Genomic DNA, 13,341 nt, shown 5'->3' with positions numbered 1-13,341 from the left:
GACGGAGACGAGGGCGGCGACGGGGACGGGGGCGGCGACGGGGACGGGGGCGGCGACGGGGACGGGGGCGGCGACGGTGACGGAGACGACGGAAACAGAGGAAGAAACAAAGGGAGAATGAAATTTTCGCAAGTGTTGTTTACATAGGAGGGGCCTTTAGTACCGGTTTGTACCACCAACCGGTACTAAAGGCCAGTTTTGGCCAGCCCAAGCGGCGGGAAGCGACCCCCTTTAGTACCGGGTGGTGGCACAAACCGGTACTAAAGACCACCCCTTTAGTACCGGTTGGTGGCTTCAACCGGTACTAAAGGCCTCGCACTGCCCCCCAAAGTTTAGTCCCACCTCGCCGGGCGAAGGGCAGCCGCACTGGTTTATAAACCCAGCCGCGGCTACCACTTCGAACTCCTCTGTATAGAAGGCTTGTGGGCATAAACTCTGCGCGCTGCCGTGTGAGTCTGCTGGGCCTTTAAGGCCTGTAATTACACACCTGTGGCCTATCAGGCCCACAGGGCAGCACCCCAATTTTTTTATAGTTTTTTTTCTTTTCTGCTTTATTTTCTTCTATTTAATTTTGCGTAGTTTTTTGTGTAGTTTTTTCTTTTCTGTTATATTTATTTTCTTCTATTATTTGTGAATAGTTTTTCATCTAGTTTGCCAAAATTCGACATTTTCAGAGTTCATTTTGTAGTGATTTTGAATTTCACGGTCATTTTGTAAACGATTGAAAAATAGCAAATATAATTTTTTTTTCTTTTCTGCTTTATTTTTTCTTCTATTTATTTCTGAGTAGTTTTTTCTTTTCTGCTATATTTATTTTCTTCTATTTATTTTTGAGTAGTTTTTTATATAGTTTTTTTCTTTTCAGCTATAGTTTTTCTTTCTTTTCTGCTATTTTTTCTTTTCTGCAAAACTTGATGGTCAAAGTCTGGAGTTATAACTTAAAAAAAAGAAATGTCGACGTGCACTTAGTTTTTGCCATAACAGAAGAAGTCCGGAGTTGTAATAAGTTATTAAAAATAAAAAAGAGGTGCAATGCTCGTTAATTTGCTTCAAGCCTTTCAGAATAGTGTAAACTGCACTGCGCATAGCTCCGTGCAGTCTACCGTATTCCTGAAGGCTTGAAGCTAAGCAACGTGAGCATTGATCCTCTTCTTCATCGTCTCTGCACTCAGGGCTTATAAACTGCTCCTAGTCCCTCTTACTTCGCGAGGTGGGACTAAAAAACAGCTTACGTCTGGTTCATCCATGAACCGGTACTAAAGGTGCTCGTGGGGCCCCAGCCTTACCTGACACAACCTCATTAGTACCGGTTCGTGGTACGAACCGGCACTAAATGGTGATGGTGGGGCCATAGCCTGACCGGAGGCTGACACAGCCTCTTTAGGTACAAAAAATTACAAACTTTTTGTTAGTGCCCGTAGTTTTCAAATTTGAATAGTTTAAATTTTGAATTATTTGAAATTAGTGTGAATTTGTTTGCACATAAAATTTCTTCGCGTTTCAAATGCCAAAACACATAAATACCCTAACTATTATAGAGATTCCCCTCTTTGTGTGAAACACAGAAGAAAGTGATGATAGCTAGTGAAGCCGATCACATCCCAGATCTTTGGGTGTGAAACTTTTTCTTCGCGTGTGTCCCTTTGCGCCGTAACCATGGAAAATCTTCATCATTTAACGGGATGCTCGGGTCAATATTCACTGTGAATGGAGCAATTTCATCAAACTTTTCATAATCTTCTGAGTTGTCTGTCTTGTCATCCACTCCCATGATGTTTCTCTTCCCAGAAAGAACTATGTGCCTCTTTTGGCTCATCGTACGATGCATTCGCTTCCTTATCTTTTCTTTTTCTTGGCTTGGTAGACATGTCCTTCACATAGAAAACCTGTGCCACATCATTGGCTAGGACGAATGGTTCGTCTGCATACGAAAGATTGTTGAGATCCACTGTTGTCATTCCGTACTGCGGGTCTTCCGTTACCCCGCCTCGTGTCATATTGACCCATTTGCACCGAAACAAAGGGACCTTTAAACCACGTCGATAGTCAACTTCCCATATGTCCTATATATAACCATAATATGTTTCCTTTCCCGTCTTGGTTTCTGCATCAAAGCGGACACCACTGTTTTGGTGGGTGCTCTTCTTATCTTGGGCGATCGTGTAAAATGTATTACCATTTATCTCGTACCTTTGAAAGTCATTATATTCGAAGATGGTAACTGGGACAACAAGTATAGGTCATCTTCAATAGAGGTGGCATGCATGATACGTGTCTACAACCAGCTGGCGAAACTCCTGGTTTGTTCATGTGTAATCCAGTCATCAGACCGCTCCGGGTGTTTGGAGCGTAGCAAATTCTTGTGTTCATCCATATATGGAGCCACCAAAGCGGAATTCTGTAGAACTGTGTAGTGTGCTTCAGTGAGAGAATGTCCGTCCATACATATTATTTGTTCCCCTCCTAGCGTGCCTTTTCCATCCAGTCTGCCCTTATGCCGCGATTCAGGAACACCAATCGGCTTAAGGTCAGGAATAAAGTCAATACAAAACTCAATGACCTCCTCATTTTGATGACCCTTGGAGATGCTTCCTTCTGGCCTAGCACGGTTATGAACATATTTCTTTAAGACTCCCATGAACCTCTCAAAGGGGAACATATTGTGTAGAAATATAGGACCCAAAATGTTAATCTCTTCGCATAGGTGAACTAGGACGTGCGTCATGATGTTGAAGAAGGATGGTGGGAACACCAACTCGAAACTGACAAGACATTGCACCAAATCATTCTGTAACCTTGGTATGATTTCTGGATCGGTTACCTTCTGAGAGATTGCATTGAGAAATGCACATAGCTTCACAATGGCTAATCGAACGTTTTCCGGTAGAAGCCCCCTCAATACAACCGGAAGCAGTTGCGTCATAATCACGTGGCAGTCATGAGACTTTAGGTTCTGGAACTTTTTCTCTGCCATGTTTATTATTCCCTTTATATTCGACGAGAAGCCAGACGGTACCTTAATACTGAGCAGGCATTCAAAGAAGATTTCCTTCTCTTCTTTGGTAAGAGCATAGCTTGCATGACCCTGATGTATGCCGTCTTCTCCGTGCATACGTTGCTGGTCCTCTCGTGCCTCAGGTGTATCTTTTGTCTTCCATACACGCCCAAGAAGCCAAGAGGGTCACGCAAAGATTCTTCGTCACGTGCATCACGTTGATTGCGGAGCGGACCTCTAGGTCATTCCAATATGGCAGGTCCCAAAATATAGATTTCTTCTTCCACATGGGTGCGCGTCCGTCAGCGTCCTTTGGAACAGGTTGTCCGCCAGGACCCTTTCCAAATATCACCTTCAAATCCTTGACCATATCATGTACATCAGCACCAGTACGATGGCGAGGCTTCGTCCGGTGATCCGCCTCACCTTTGAAATGCTTGCCTTTCTTTCTTACGGGATGCCTGCTCGGAAGAAATCGACGATGTCCCAGGTACACATTCTTCTTACAACTATTCAAATATATACTGTCGGTATCATCCAAACAGTGCGTGCATCCGCGGTATCCCTTGTTTGTCTGTCCTGAAAGGTTACTGAGAGCAGGCCAATCATTGATGGTCACGAACAGCAACGCCTTTAGGTCAAATTCTTCCCCCATGTGCTCATCCCACGCATGTACACCTGTTCCATTCCATAGTTGTAAGAGTTCTTCAACTAATGGCCTTAGGTACACATCAATGTCGTTGCCGGGTTGCTTAGGGCCTTGGATGAGCACCGGCATCATAATGAACTTCCGCTTCATGCAAAACCAAGGAGGAAGGTTATACAAACATAGAGTCACAGGCCAGGTGCTATGGTTGCTGCTCTGCTCCCCAAAAGGATTAATGCCATCTGCGCTTAGACCAAACCATACGCTCCTTGCGTCATCTGCAAACTCCTTCCCGTACTTTCTTTCGATTTTTCTCCACTGCGACCCGTCAGCGGGTACTCTCAACTTTCCGTCTTTCTTACGGTCTTCTCTATGCCATCGCATCGCCTTGGCATGCTCTTTGTTTTGGAACAAACGTTTCAACCGTGGTATTATAGGAGAATACCACATCACCTTGGCAGGAATCTTCTTCCTGGGGCACTCGCCCTCGACATCACCATGCTCATCACGGCTGATCTTATAGCGCAATGCACCACATACCAGGCAAGCGTTCAAATCCTTGTACTCACCGCGGTAGAGGATGCAATCATTAGGGCATGCATGTATCTTCTGCACCTCTAACCCTAGAGGGCAGACAGCCTTCTTTCCTTCGTACGTACTCTCGGGCAATTCGTTGCCCTTTGGAAGCATATCCTTTATCATTACCAGCAACTTTCCAAATCCCTTGTCAGATACACCATTCTCTGCCTTCCGTTGCAGCAATTCCAGTGTGGTGCCCATCTTTTTCTTGTCACCTACGCAATTCGGGTACAACAATTTTTTGTGATCCTCTAACATGCGCTGCAACTTCTTCTTCTCCAAATAACTTGCGCAGTTTCTCTTTGCATCGGCAATGGCCCGACCTAGATCATCAACGGGCTCATCTGATGCCTCTTCTTCAGCTTCTTCCCGCATTGCCGGCTCAGCTTCTTCCCGCATTACCGGCTCAGCTTCTTCCCCCATTGTTGTATCATCGTATTCAGGGAACCCATGGCCAGGATAGCTGTCGTCGTCCTCTTCTTATTCATTGTCTTCCATCATAACCCCTCTTTCTCCGTGCTTGGTCCAAACATTATAGTGGGGCATGAAACCGGACTCAAACAGGTGGACGTGAATGGTTCTTGACGTAGAGTAATTGCGACCATTCTTACAGCCAGCACATGGACAAGGCATAAAACCATCCGCCCGCTTGTTTGCCTCAGCCGCAAGCAGAAAAGTATGCACGCCCTCAACAAACTGGGGAGAGCATCGGTCATCGTACATCCATTGCCGGCTCATCTTCATTACACAACACCGAATAGACCAAATTAATACAAGTTCATACATAAAGTTCATACAACACTTAAATGCAACAAACAAATAACTCTCTAGCTAAAGCATTTAAATGCAACAACAAATGCGATCAAGATCGCAACTAAGGTAACAATTGATCCAACAGCATAATGATACCAAGCCTCACTATCGATGGCATATTTTCTAATCTTTCTAATCTTCAAGCGCATTTTCTCCATCTTGATCTTGTGATCATCGACGACATCGACAACATGCAACTCCAATTCCATCTTCTCCCCCTCAATTCTTTTCAATTTTTCTTTCAAGTACTCGTTTTCTCTTTCAACTAAATTTAACCTCTCGACAATAGGGTCGGTTGGAATTTCCGGTTCACATACCTCCTAGATAAAAATATCTATGTCAACTTGATGGGCATAATTTGTCATAAACACGAAACGCAACAATTAGTTTTAAAAGAGAATATACCACATCCGAATCATAACAAGGACGAGGGCCGACGGGGACGGATATCAAAACCATGGCACTATGTATAACAAACAACGTACGGGTAAGATAATTATTATACGAGTAACTATATATCCAAATCACACAAACATCAATTTTTTATATAAAATTTCATGAACAAGAGGCTCACCACAAGGTGGTGCCAGCGACGGTACGGTGCGGGCGATCGACGGTGGTTACGATGGAGATTTAGAAGGCACTAAGTAAACCACACCTAAATATGCAAACTAAGTCTTATTTTGACCTCAAATTGCATATAAATCAAATACTACCACATATAATTCCTCCCAAATTACTAAAACCCACAATTAATCACTATATAAACCAATGCAAGAGCTAATCTAGCAATGAGAGATGAAAGGACAATGTTGCTAACCTTGGTGATCATTCGAATGGATGGGGCCTGCAAATCTTGACAAATTTGGGGCAAATTTTGTGATGAAGTCGATAGGAAGAAGGGAAGAACAGAGGAGAGGGAGAGGGGAAAGGGGGAAGAACAGAGTGCGGGTGGATGAAGGGTTTATATAGGACGACCTTTAGTACCGTTTCATGCCACGAACCGGTACTAAAGGTGCTGTAAGGGCCCCACTCTGACAACATCCTGCCACCACTTTCTTTAGTGCCGGTTCGTGGCACGAACCGGTGCTAAAGGTTTGCCACGAACCGGTACTAAAGAGCTCCTCCCGCCTAGCCGTTGGAACCGGCACTAATGGACACATTAGTGCTGGTTCTGTTAACAAACCGGGACTAATGTGTCTCACATTTGACCCTTTTTCTAGTAGTGAGGAGCCGAAGGAGTCCGCGCTCTTCCTCGCCAGCATCTGCGCGCTCTCCATCACGGAGGGCACCAACGAGCATGTCCTGCTGAGTGAGCAGCGCTCCCAGGCACGCATCGCTGCAGAAGGGAAGGGGTGCGACACGTCCTGGTTCCTGGACACGGGAGCTAGCAACCACATGTCCGGTCGCAGGGACATCTCCTCCGACCTCGACACCGGCGTGCACGGCTCGGTCAAGCTGGGCGACGGCTCGGCGATTCAAATCGAGGGGAGGGGAACGATCCTCTTCGAGAGCCGCACGGGTGAGCACCTCGTTCTGTCAGAGGTCTACTTCATCCCTAGGCTGCAGAGCAACATCATCAGCACCGGCCAACTAGACGAGAACGACTACGACACCCGCATCACCCACGGCATCCTGGAGCTGCGAGACCCGGACGGGCGGCTGATCGGGCGAGCTCCGCGCACACAAGGGCGTTTGTACGTTTTACGCCTGAACCTGGCGCGCCCCATGTGTCTGGCGGTGCACGGCGGCGAGGATGCGTGGCGCTGGCACGCGCGGTACGGCCACATCGGCTTCCAGGCTCTGCGACGCCTCGCCCGCGAGGAAATGGTGCGTGGCATGCCTCCGATCGACGAGGCGGACCGCGTCTGCGAGTCGTGCCTCGTCGGCAAGCAGCGACGCGCGTCGTTCCCGCACCAGGCACTGAACCGTGCGGAGACGGTGCTTGAGCTAGTGCATGCGGACATCTGCGGCCCAATCTCTCCCCCTACGCCGGGGGGGAAACGCTATTTCCTGCTGCTGGTGGATGACAAAAGCAGGTACATGTGGCTGCGGCTCCTCGCGACCAAGGACGAAGCAGAGACGGTGCTGAAGCAGTTCCAGGCGGCCACAAAGCTCGAGTCAGGGCACCGTCTGAAGGCACTGCGCATGGATCGCGGAGGCGAGTTCACCTCCTCCAGCCTCGGGAGATACTTCGCCGATCAGGGGGTGAAGAGACAGCTTACAGCTCCCTATTCGCCTCAGCAAAACGGCGTGGTCGAGTGGCGGAATCAGACCGTCGTCGGCATGGCGCGTACTCTTCTGAAGGCAAAGGGCATCCCTGGGCGTTTTTGGGGCGAGGCAGTCACCACGGCTATGTACCTGCTCAACCGCTCCACGACCAAGAGCGTGGCAAAGATGACGCCGTACGAAGCGTGGTGCGGTAAGCGTCCCGCCGTCCACCATCTCCAGGCATTTGGGTGCATCGCCCACGTCAAGACGATGCACCCAAATGCAAAGAAACTGGATGACAGGAGCCAGCCGATGGTGCTGCTCGGTTATGAACCCGGCACCGCGGCGTACCGGGTGTACCATCCGGCGATAGGCAAGGTGCACGTCTCCAGAGACATTGTCTTCGATGAGAAGGCCGTTTGGGACTGGAGCAAACCCGAGGGGACGGAGGATGCAGCACCAGCTCAGGGTTCGTTCATCATCGAGGAAGCATACTGGCCCGCGGTCACCACAGACACGTTCGACGCGGTACCCACGACACCGATGCCGCCTGCGACACCCTGCACAGCTACTGTAACGCCCACGCCCCCGAGCATGCAGCCTCCAACGACACCCGAGTCCACTGAGCAGGACTGGGAGACGAGTGCTGGACAAGCAGCACCAATCAACGTGCATCCTATGCGCACTCGTGCCAAGGAGGGCATTGTGCAGCCGAACACGCAGCTGGCTGACTATGTCCTACTCACCGAGGAAGAGGAGCAGCCCTTGTGTCTGCTAGTTGCAGAAGAACCAGCATCGTACAATGAGGCGAAGGCTGTGAAGGGCTTGTGCGACGCCATGGAAGAGGAGATGCGGAGCATCGTCGACAACCAAACCTGGGAGTTGTGCCAGCTCCTGCCTGGGCACCGTGCCATTGGTCTTAAGTGGGTGTATAAACTGAAGAAGCATGCCCAGGGAGCCGTGGTCAAGCACAAGGCGAGGTTGGTTGCAAAGGGTTATGTGCAGTGGCAAGGGATCGACTACGAAGAAGTGTTCGCGCCGGTCGCACGGATGGACTCGGTGCGCTTGCTGATCGCCCTCTCCGCACACCACGACTGGCAAGTGCACCACATGGACGTGAAGTCAGCGTTCCTGAACGGTGACCTGCTCGAGGAGGTATATGTGCAGCAACCGCCGGGATACGTGCAGGCCGGAGAAGAAGGCAAGGTGCTGCGCCTCCGCAAGGCTCTGTCTGGCCTGCGCCAAGCCCCAAGGGCGTGGAACGTGAAGCTGGATGACAGCCTGATCACACTCGGCTTCGAGCAGTGTCCGTCAGAGCATGCCGTGTACATGAGGGGCACATGAAGCTCACTGCTGCTCGTCGGGGTGTACGTGGATGATCTCATCATCACCGGCGTGAGCATGGAGGAGATCACGACTTTCAAGCTGCAGATGACCAAACTATTCCGCATGAGTGATCTGGGGAAGCTCAGTTTCTACCTTGGCATTGAAATACATCAGCAGCCCGACCGGATCACGCTCTGTCAGACAGCATACGCCAAGCGTCTGTTGGAGCAGGCTGGGCTGTCAGACTGCAACTCTCTCAGCACGCCGATTCAACAAAGATTGAAGCTGAGCAAAGACGGCGTCGGGGACGAAGTCGATGTAACATACTACCGGAGCATCATCGGAGGTTTGCGGTACCTGACGCATACACGGCTAGACATAAGCTTTGCAGTGGGATATCTGAGCAGGTTCATGGAGGCCCCCGCTGCAGATCATTACGCCTCGGTGAAGAACCTGCTGTGCTATGCAAGCGCGGGAGCGGTGAGCCGAAGCTGGGACGCTGGAGTATGGATGCGTATGCAAGCGCGGGAGCGGTGAGCCAAAGCTGACAGGGTTCAGTGACACCGATCATGCCGGGGACATTGTTTATCGGAAAAGCACAACTGGCACTTTCTTCTTCCTCGGTGAAATCCCCGCCAGCAACGGGTGGTGGCCATTTCCTCGTGCGAGGCTGAGTATGTTGCTGCCACTACTGCTGCGTGTCAAGGGATTTGGCTGGCACGGCTCCTCGGCGAGATGCTGAACATGGAGACAGAGCCACCAAAACTGTTCATCGACAACAAATCGGCGATCTCTCTGTCAAAGAATCCCGTCTTCCACGAGCGGAGCAAGCACATCGACATTCGGTACCATTTCATTCGGGAGTGCGTGGAGGAAGGGAAGATCGACATCGACTACGTTCAAACCAATGACCAACTTGCTGATACTCTGACGAAAGGACTTGGATGACTGGCGTTCCAGGAGATGAGGAGGAGGATCGGCATGACTGAAGTTCTTAGGAAATAAACCAGCCACGACAAGATTAGGGGGTGATTTGTTGACAACTTAATCTAGTTGTTGGTAGCAGTAGCTTAGAAGCTTTCTTTCCCTAGTTTTCAGCAAAGTTCAGTAGGCACAAGCCGCCCCTGTGCGTGCCGTGCATGTAGGGCAAAGGACCTGGTCTTGGTGCTCGTGGGATGGCGCGAGCGTGTGCCAGATCGTGGAGCCGAGGTAGGATCGCTACCGGCCACCATTTCTTTCCCTGTAACAAAATAAGTAGAGAATGAGAAAGATAGAAAAGGTCGCAATGTTTTACGCGACGCAAAACCCCTAGTGTTCATCTCTGCCGGAGTGAAATCGAGAGACTAGGGATTCCTGACAGAATTTCTTTTACCTCCCAAAATGCTCTCAGGACTTGTATACTAGAGGATGGAAGCGAAGCAGTGCAACCTATACCGCTGGCGATTTTATCGCCAAATTGGAGCAGTATAGATTGGTGGCCACCATTAGATTTAACAAATGGATGGCCAGTATTTATCCCCGGGTACCATAAAAGAGCTCTCGAGCCAGCAGAAGTGGAAGTAGCGGTCCGGGAAGGGGGTCTCCTGGAGCCTGCACTGGGCGCACATCTTGGTATAATAGACACAGGAGTAGATCCACTTGCACTGCCACCCCGCAGCACCCCCAATGCCATGTACAGCACCGCGCCGGCGCCGCTCGCCATGGCCATATTTTGTACTGTGGTGGTCAAGGTGTTTAGAGAGTACTTGATAGAACCAACTATCGCAGACATCGAAGGGCTCCTAGCACTATCAAAAAGCAAGAGGGTGTCCAGGTACGCTCGGATCCTTGGATTGCATGCACTGAAAATGGAAGAACTGCTCATATGCTCAAAAAGGCAATATCAAGACCATTGTAAGAAGCCCACATCATTGTTAAAATAGTTGCATCGACCGCTGGATTTCACACTCTTTCTTTAGCTTGCCCGGGTCACATAATGACATCAACATTCTGATGTGGTCTTCATTGCTCGCTAGGTTGACTATGGGACTAGCTTCCCTGCAACTATACCAGCAATGTTCATGACTACCACATCAGCTACTATCTTTGTGATGATACCTATCCTTCGTGGGCGACCTTCGTGAACACCATCTTTGAGCCAAAGGGTAGAAAGAATCTCACTTTGCCCAAAGACAAGAAGAAGCTAGAAAAATATGTGGAGAGGCATTTGGAGTGCTCCAAGCCTGTTTTGCAGTTGTTGGAGTACCTAAAAAAATATGAGATACAGAGCCGTTGTGGATGGCGATGACAACTTGTGGTCATGCACAACATGATTGTGGAGGATGAGGGTATGGCATTTTGCATTGGTCTGGATTTTGAGCGGATGGGTGATCCTGTCAAACCTCCACCACCGGATCCACTGACATTTTAGGATTTCAATCAAATGCATCAACATATTCGGCATCAAGGAATTCATGAGTAGCTTCGGAATGATTTGATTGAGAATATGTAGACGCTTCAAGGGACAACTAGAACATATGTCGGACAAAGTTGAATTTAAATTGGAACAATTTTATTTAAAAACTTTCACTAGTAGAAAAGGGGGCAATGGTCCAGGACGGGTCAGCCCATTAGTCCTGGTTCAGTCCAGAACCGGGACCAATGGTGGTATTGTATCCGGTTTGTGAGCCCCGGGGGCCGGCCGGGCCACGTGGGCCATTGGTCCCGGTTCGTCTGGACCTTTTGGTCCCGGTTGGTGGGACGAACCGGGACCAATGGGCCTCGCTCCTGGCCCACCACCATTTGCCCCGGTTGGTGGGACGAACCGGGACCAAAGGCAGCCCATTAGTCCCGGTTGATGGCACGAACCGGGACTAAAGGGTTGGTCCTTGTTACGGTCAGAGTTTAGTCCCACCTCGCCAACCGAAGGGCGCTCACACCCGTTTATAAGCCCCTCCCTCTCTGCCTTGTTGAGCTCCTCTCAAAGTGAAAATAGATGCCCTTATACAGGGAATTTGACCTAAATTCATATTGAATTTCTCTGAAGTTAGTAGAAATTTATTATGAATTTAGGTCTAATTTTCTCCATAAGCGCATCTATGCTCATTTTGTTAGTAAAGTTAATCACAACTATTTTTTCTTCTATTTATTTCTGAGTAGTTTTTTATATAGTTTTTTTCTTTTTCTGCTATATTTATTTTTTTTATTTATTTCTGAGTTGTAATAGGTCTTTAAAAATAAAAAAGAGGCGCACTGCTTGTTAATTAGCTTCAAGCCTTTCGGAATAGTGTAAACTGCACTGCACATAGCTCCGTGCAGTCTACCCTATTCCTCAAGGCTTAAATCTAAGCAACGTGCATGTTAGCATTGAGCCTCTTCTGCATCGTCTCTGCACTCAGGGCTTATAAACCGCTGCGAGTGCCTCTCGCTTGGCGAGGTGGGACTAAAAAATAGCTGCAGAAAGAATCAACTAAAAAACTCTTTTACCGGTTCATGGCACGAACCGGTACTAAAAGGTGCTCGTGGGGCACCAGCCTTAAAACCTGTACCAAATAAAGTACCTTTGTAACAGCCTTAGAACTGGTACCGAAGGAATCAACTAAAAAGCTTTTATAAACCTCTAGTATTATTGAAACTAAAATTATATAGAATTTTGTTACAAACTTTAATAGCAAAAAGGATTATCATAAAAGAAAATAAATAAGTAATTAGAATTCTGTTCAAAACATTAAAAGCAAAAAGAATTATCATAAAAGAAAATAAATAAGTAATTAAAATTCTGTTCAAAACATTAAAAACAAAAAGAATTATCATAAAAGAACATAAGTAAGTAATTAGAATTTTGTTACAAACTTTAATAGCAAAAACAAATATCATAAAAGAAAATAAATAAGTAATTAGAAAGATTATAATTATCTGAGCTAAAAGAAAAAATAAAAAAAGCAAAAATCAAAAGAAAATAAATAATTCAAAGCAATAAATAAAATAATTAAAATAAAAAAGTGTCACCTAAAGGGCTACCACGGCCTGCATATGACTAGAAACCCCACAATGAGCCAGGATTCAGGCCCACAACAGGCCCAATAGGCCCACAGGCACATATAGTGAGTTTAGGCCCATAAGCCTGCATTTGAGAGGAGCTCGAGAGGGCAGCGGGACTGGGGATTATAAACCACCCTTGAGCTCCCTCAGCTAGCGAGGTGGGACTAAACTTTCGTGCCGCGACGCGGGCACCATAGAGCCTTTAGTCCCGGTTGGTGGCACCAACAGGAACTAAAGGGGTGCACTGGTACCGGTTGGTGGCACCAATCGGTACCAATGCACCCCCTTTAGTCCCTGTTGGTGCCGCCAACCGGGAGCAAAGGCCTATGCTTCCCGCCCTTTGGGCTGCTGAAAAGAGGCATTTGGTCCCGGTTGGTGCCACAAACCGGGACTAAAGGGTGGCATTGGTCACGGTTAGTGCCACAAACCGGGACCAATGCCTTTGCTATATAAGTAGCACTTAGGAAAATTTCAGAAACCGCCCATCCCCACTTCAATCTCTTCTCCGGCCGGTTCTCTCCCCCGATGGCGGCGAATCCATCTCCCCGGTCCGTCCCGCGCCGCCCCGTCCCGCGCCGCCCCGACGCCGTCTCCGCGTCGCCCCGGCCCGCGCCGCCCCGACGCCGCCCCGCCCGCCCCGGCCCGCGCCGCCCCCACGCCGTCGCCGCCCCGCCCCGACGCCTTTGCCGCCCCGCCTGCCCCGCGCCGCACCTCACCGTCGCCGTCGCCGTCGCCGTTGCTGTGAGCAACT

At 48.8% G+C, this 13,341-nt stretch overlaps 1 pseudogene; it reads right to left on the bottom strand.

The window, feature by feature from the left end:
• The window catches only part of LOC119360344, a 26,928-nt pseudogene extending 16,656 nt beyond the window's left edge, over nucleotides 1-10,272 (bottom strand).
• Between the last annotated feature and the right edge of the window lie 3,069 nt (nucleotides 10,273-13,341).

The sequence above is a fragment of the Triticum dicoccoides genome, chromosome 2B, assembly GCF_002162155.2.
Source record: "Triticum dicoccoides isolate Atlit2015 ecotype Zavitan chromosome 2B, WEW_v2.0, whole genome shotgun sequence".
NCBI lineage: Eukaryota > Viridiplantae > Streptophyta > Magnoliopsida > Poales > Poaceae > Triticum > Triticum dicoccoides.
Note: the sequence above shows the minus strand (reverse complement) of the source record. Positions and strands in the feature narration are given on the sequence as shown.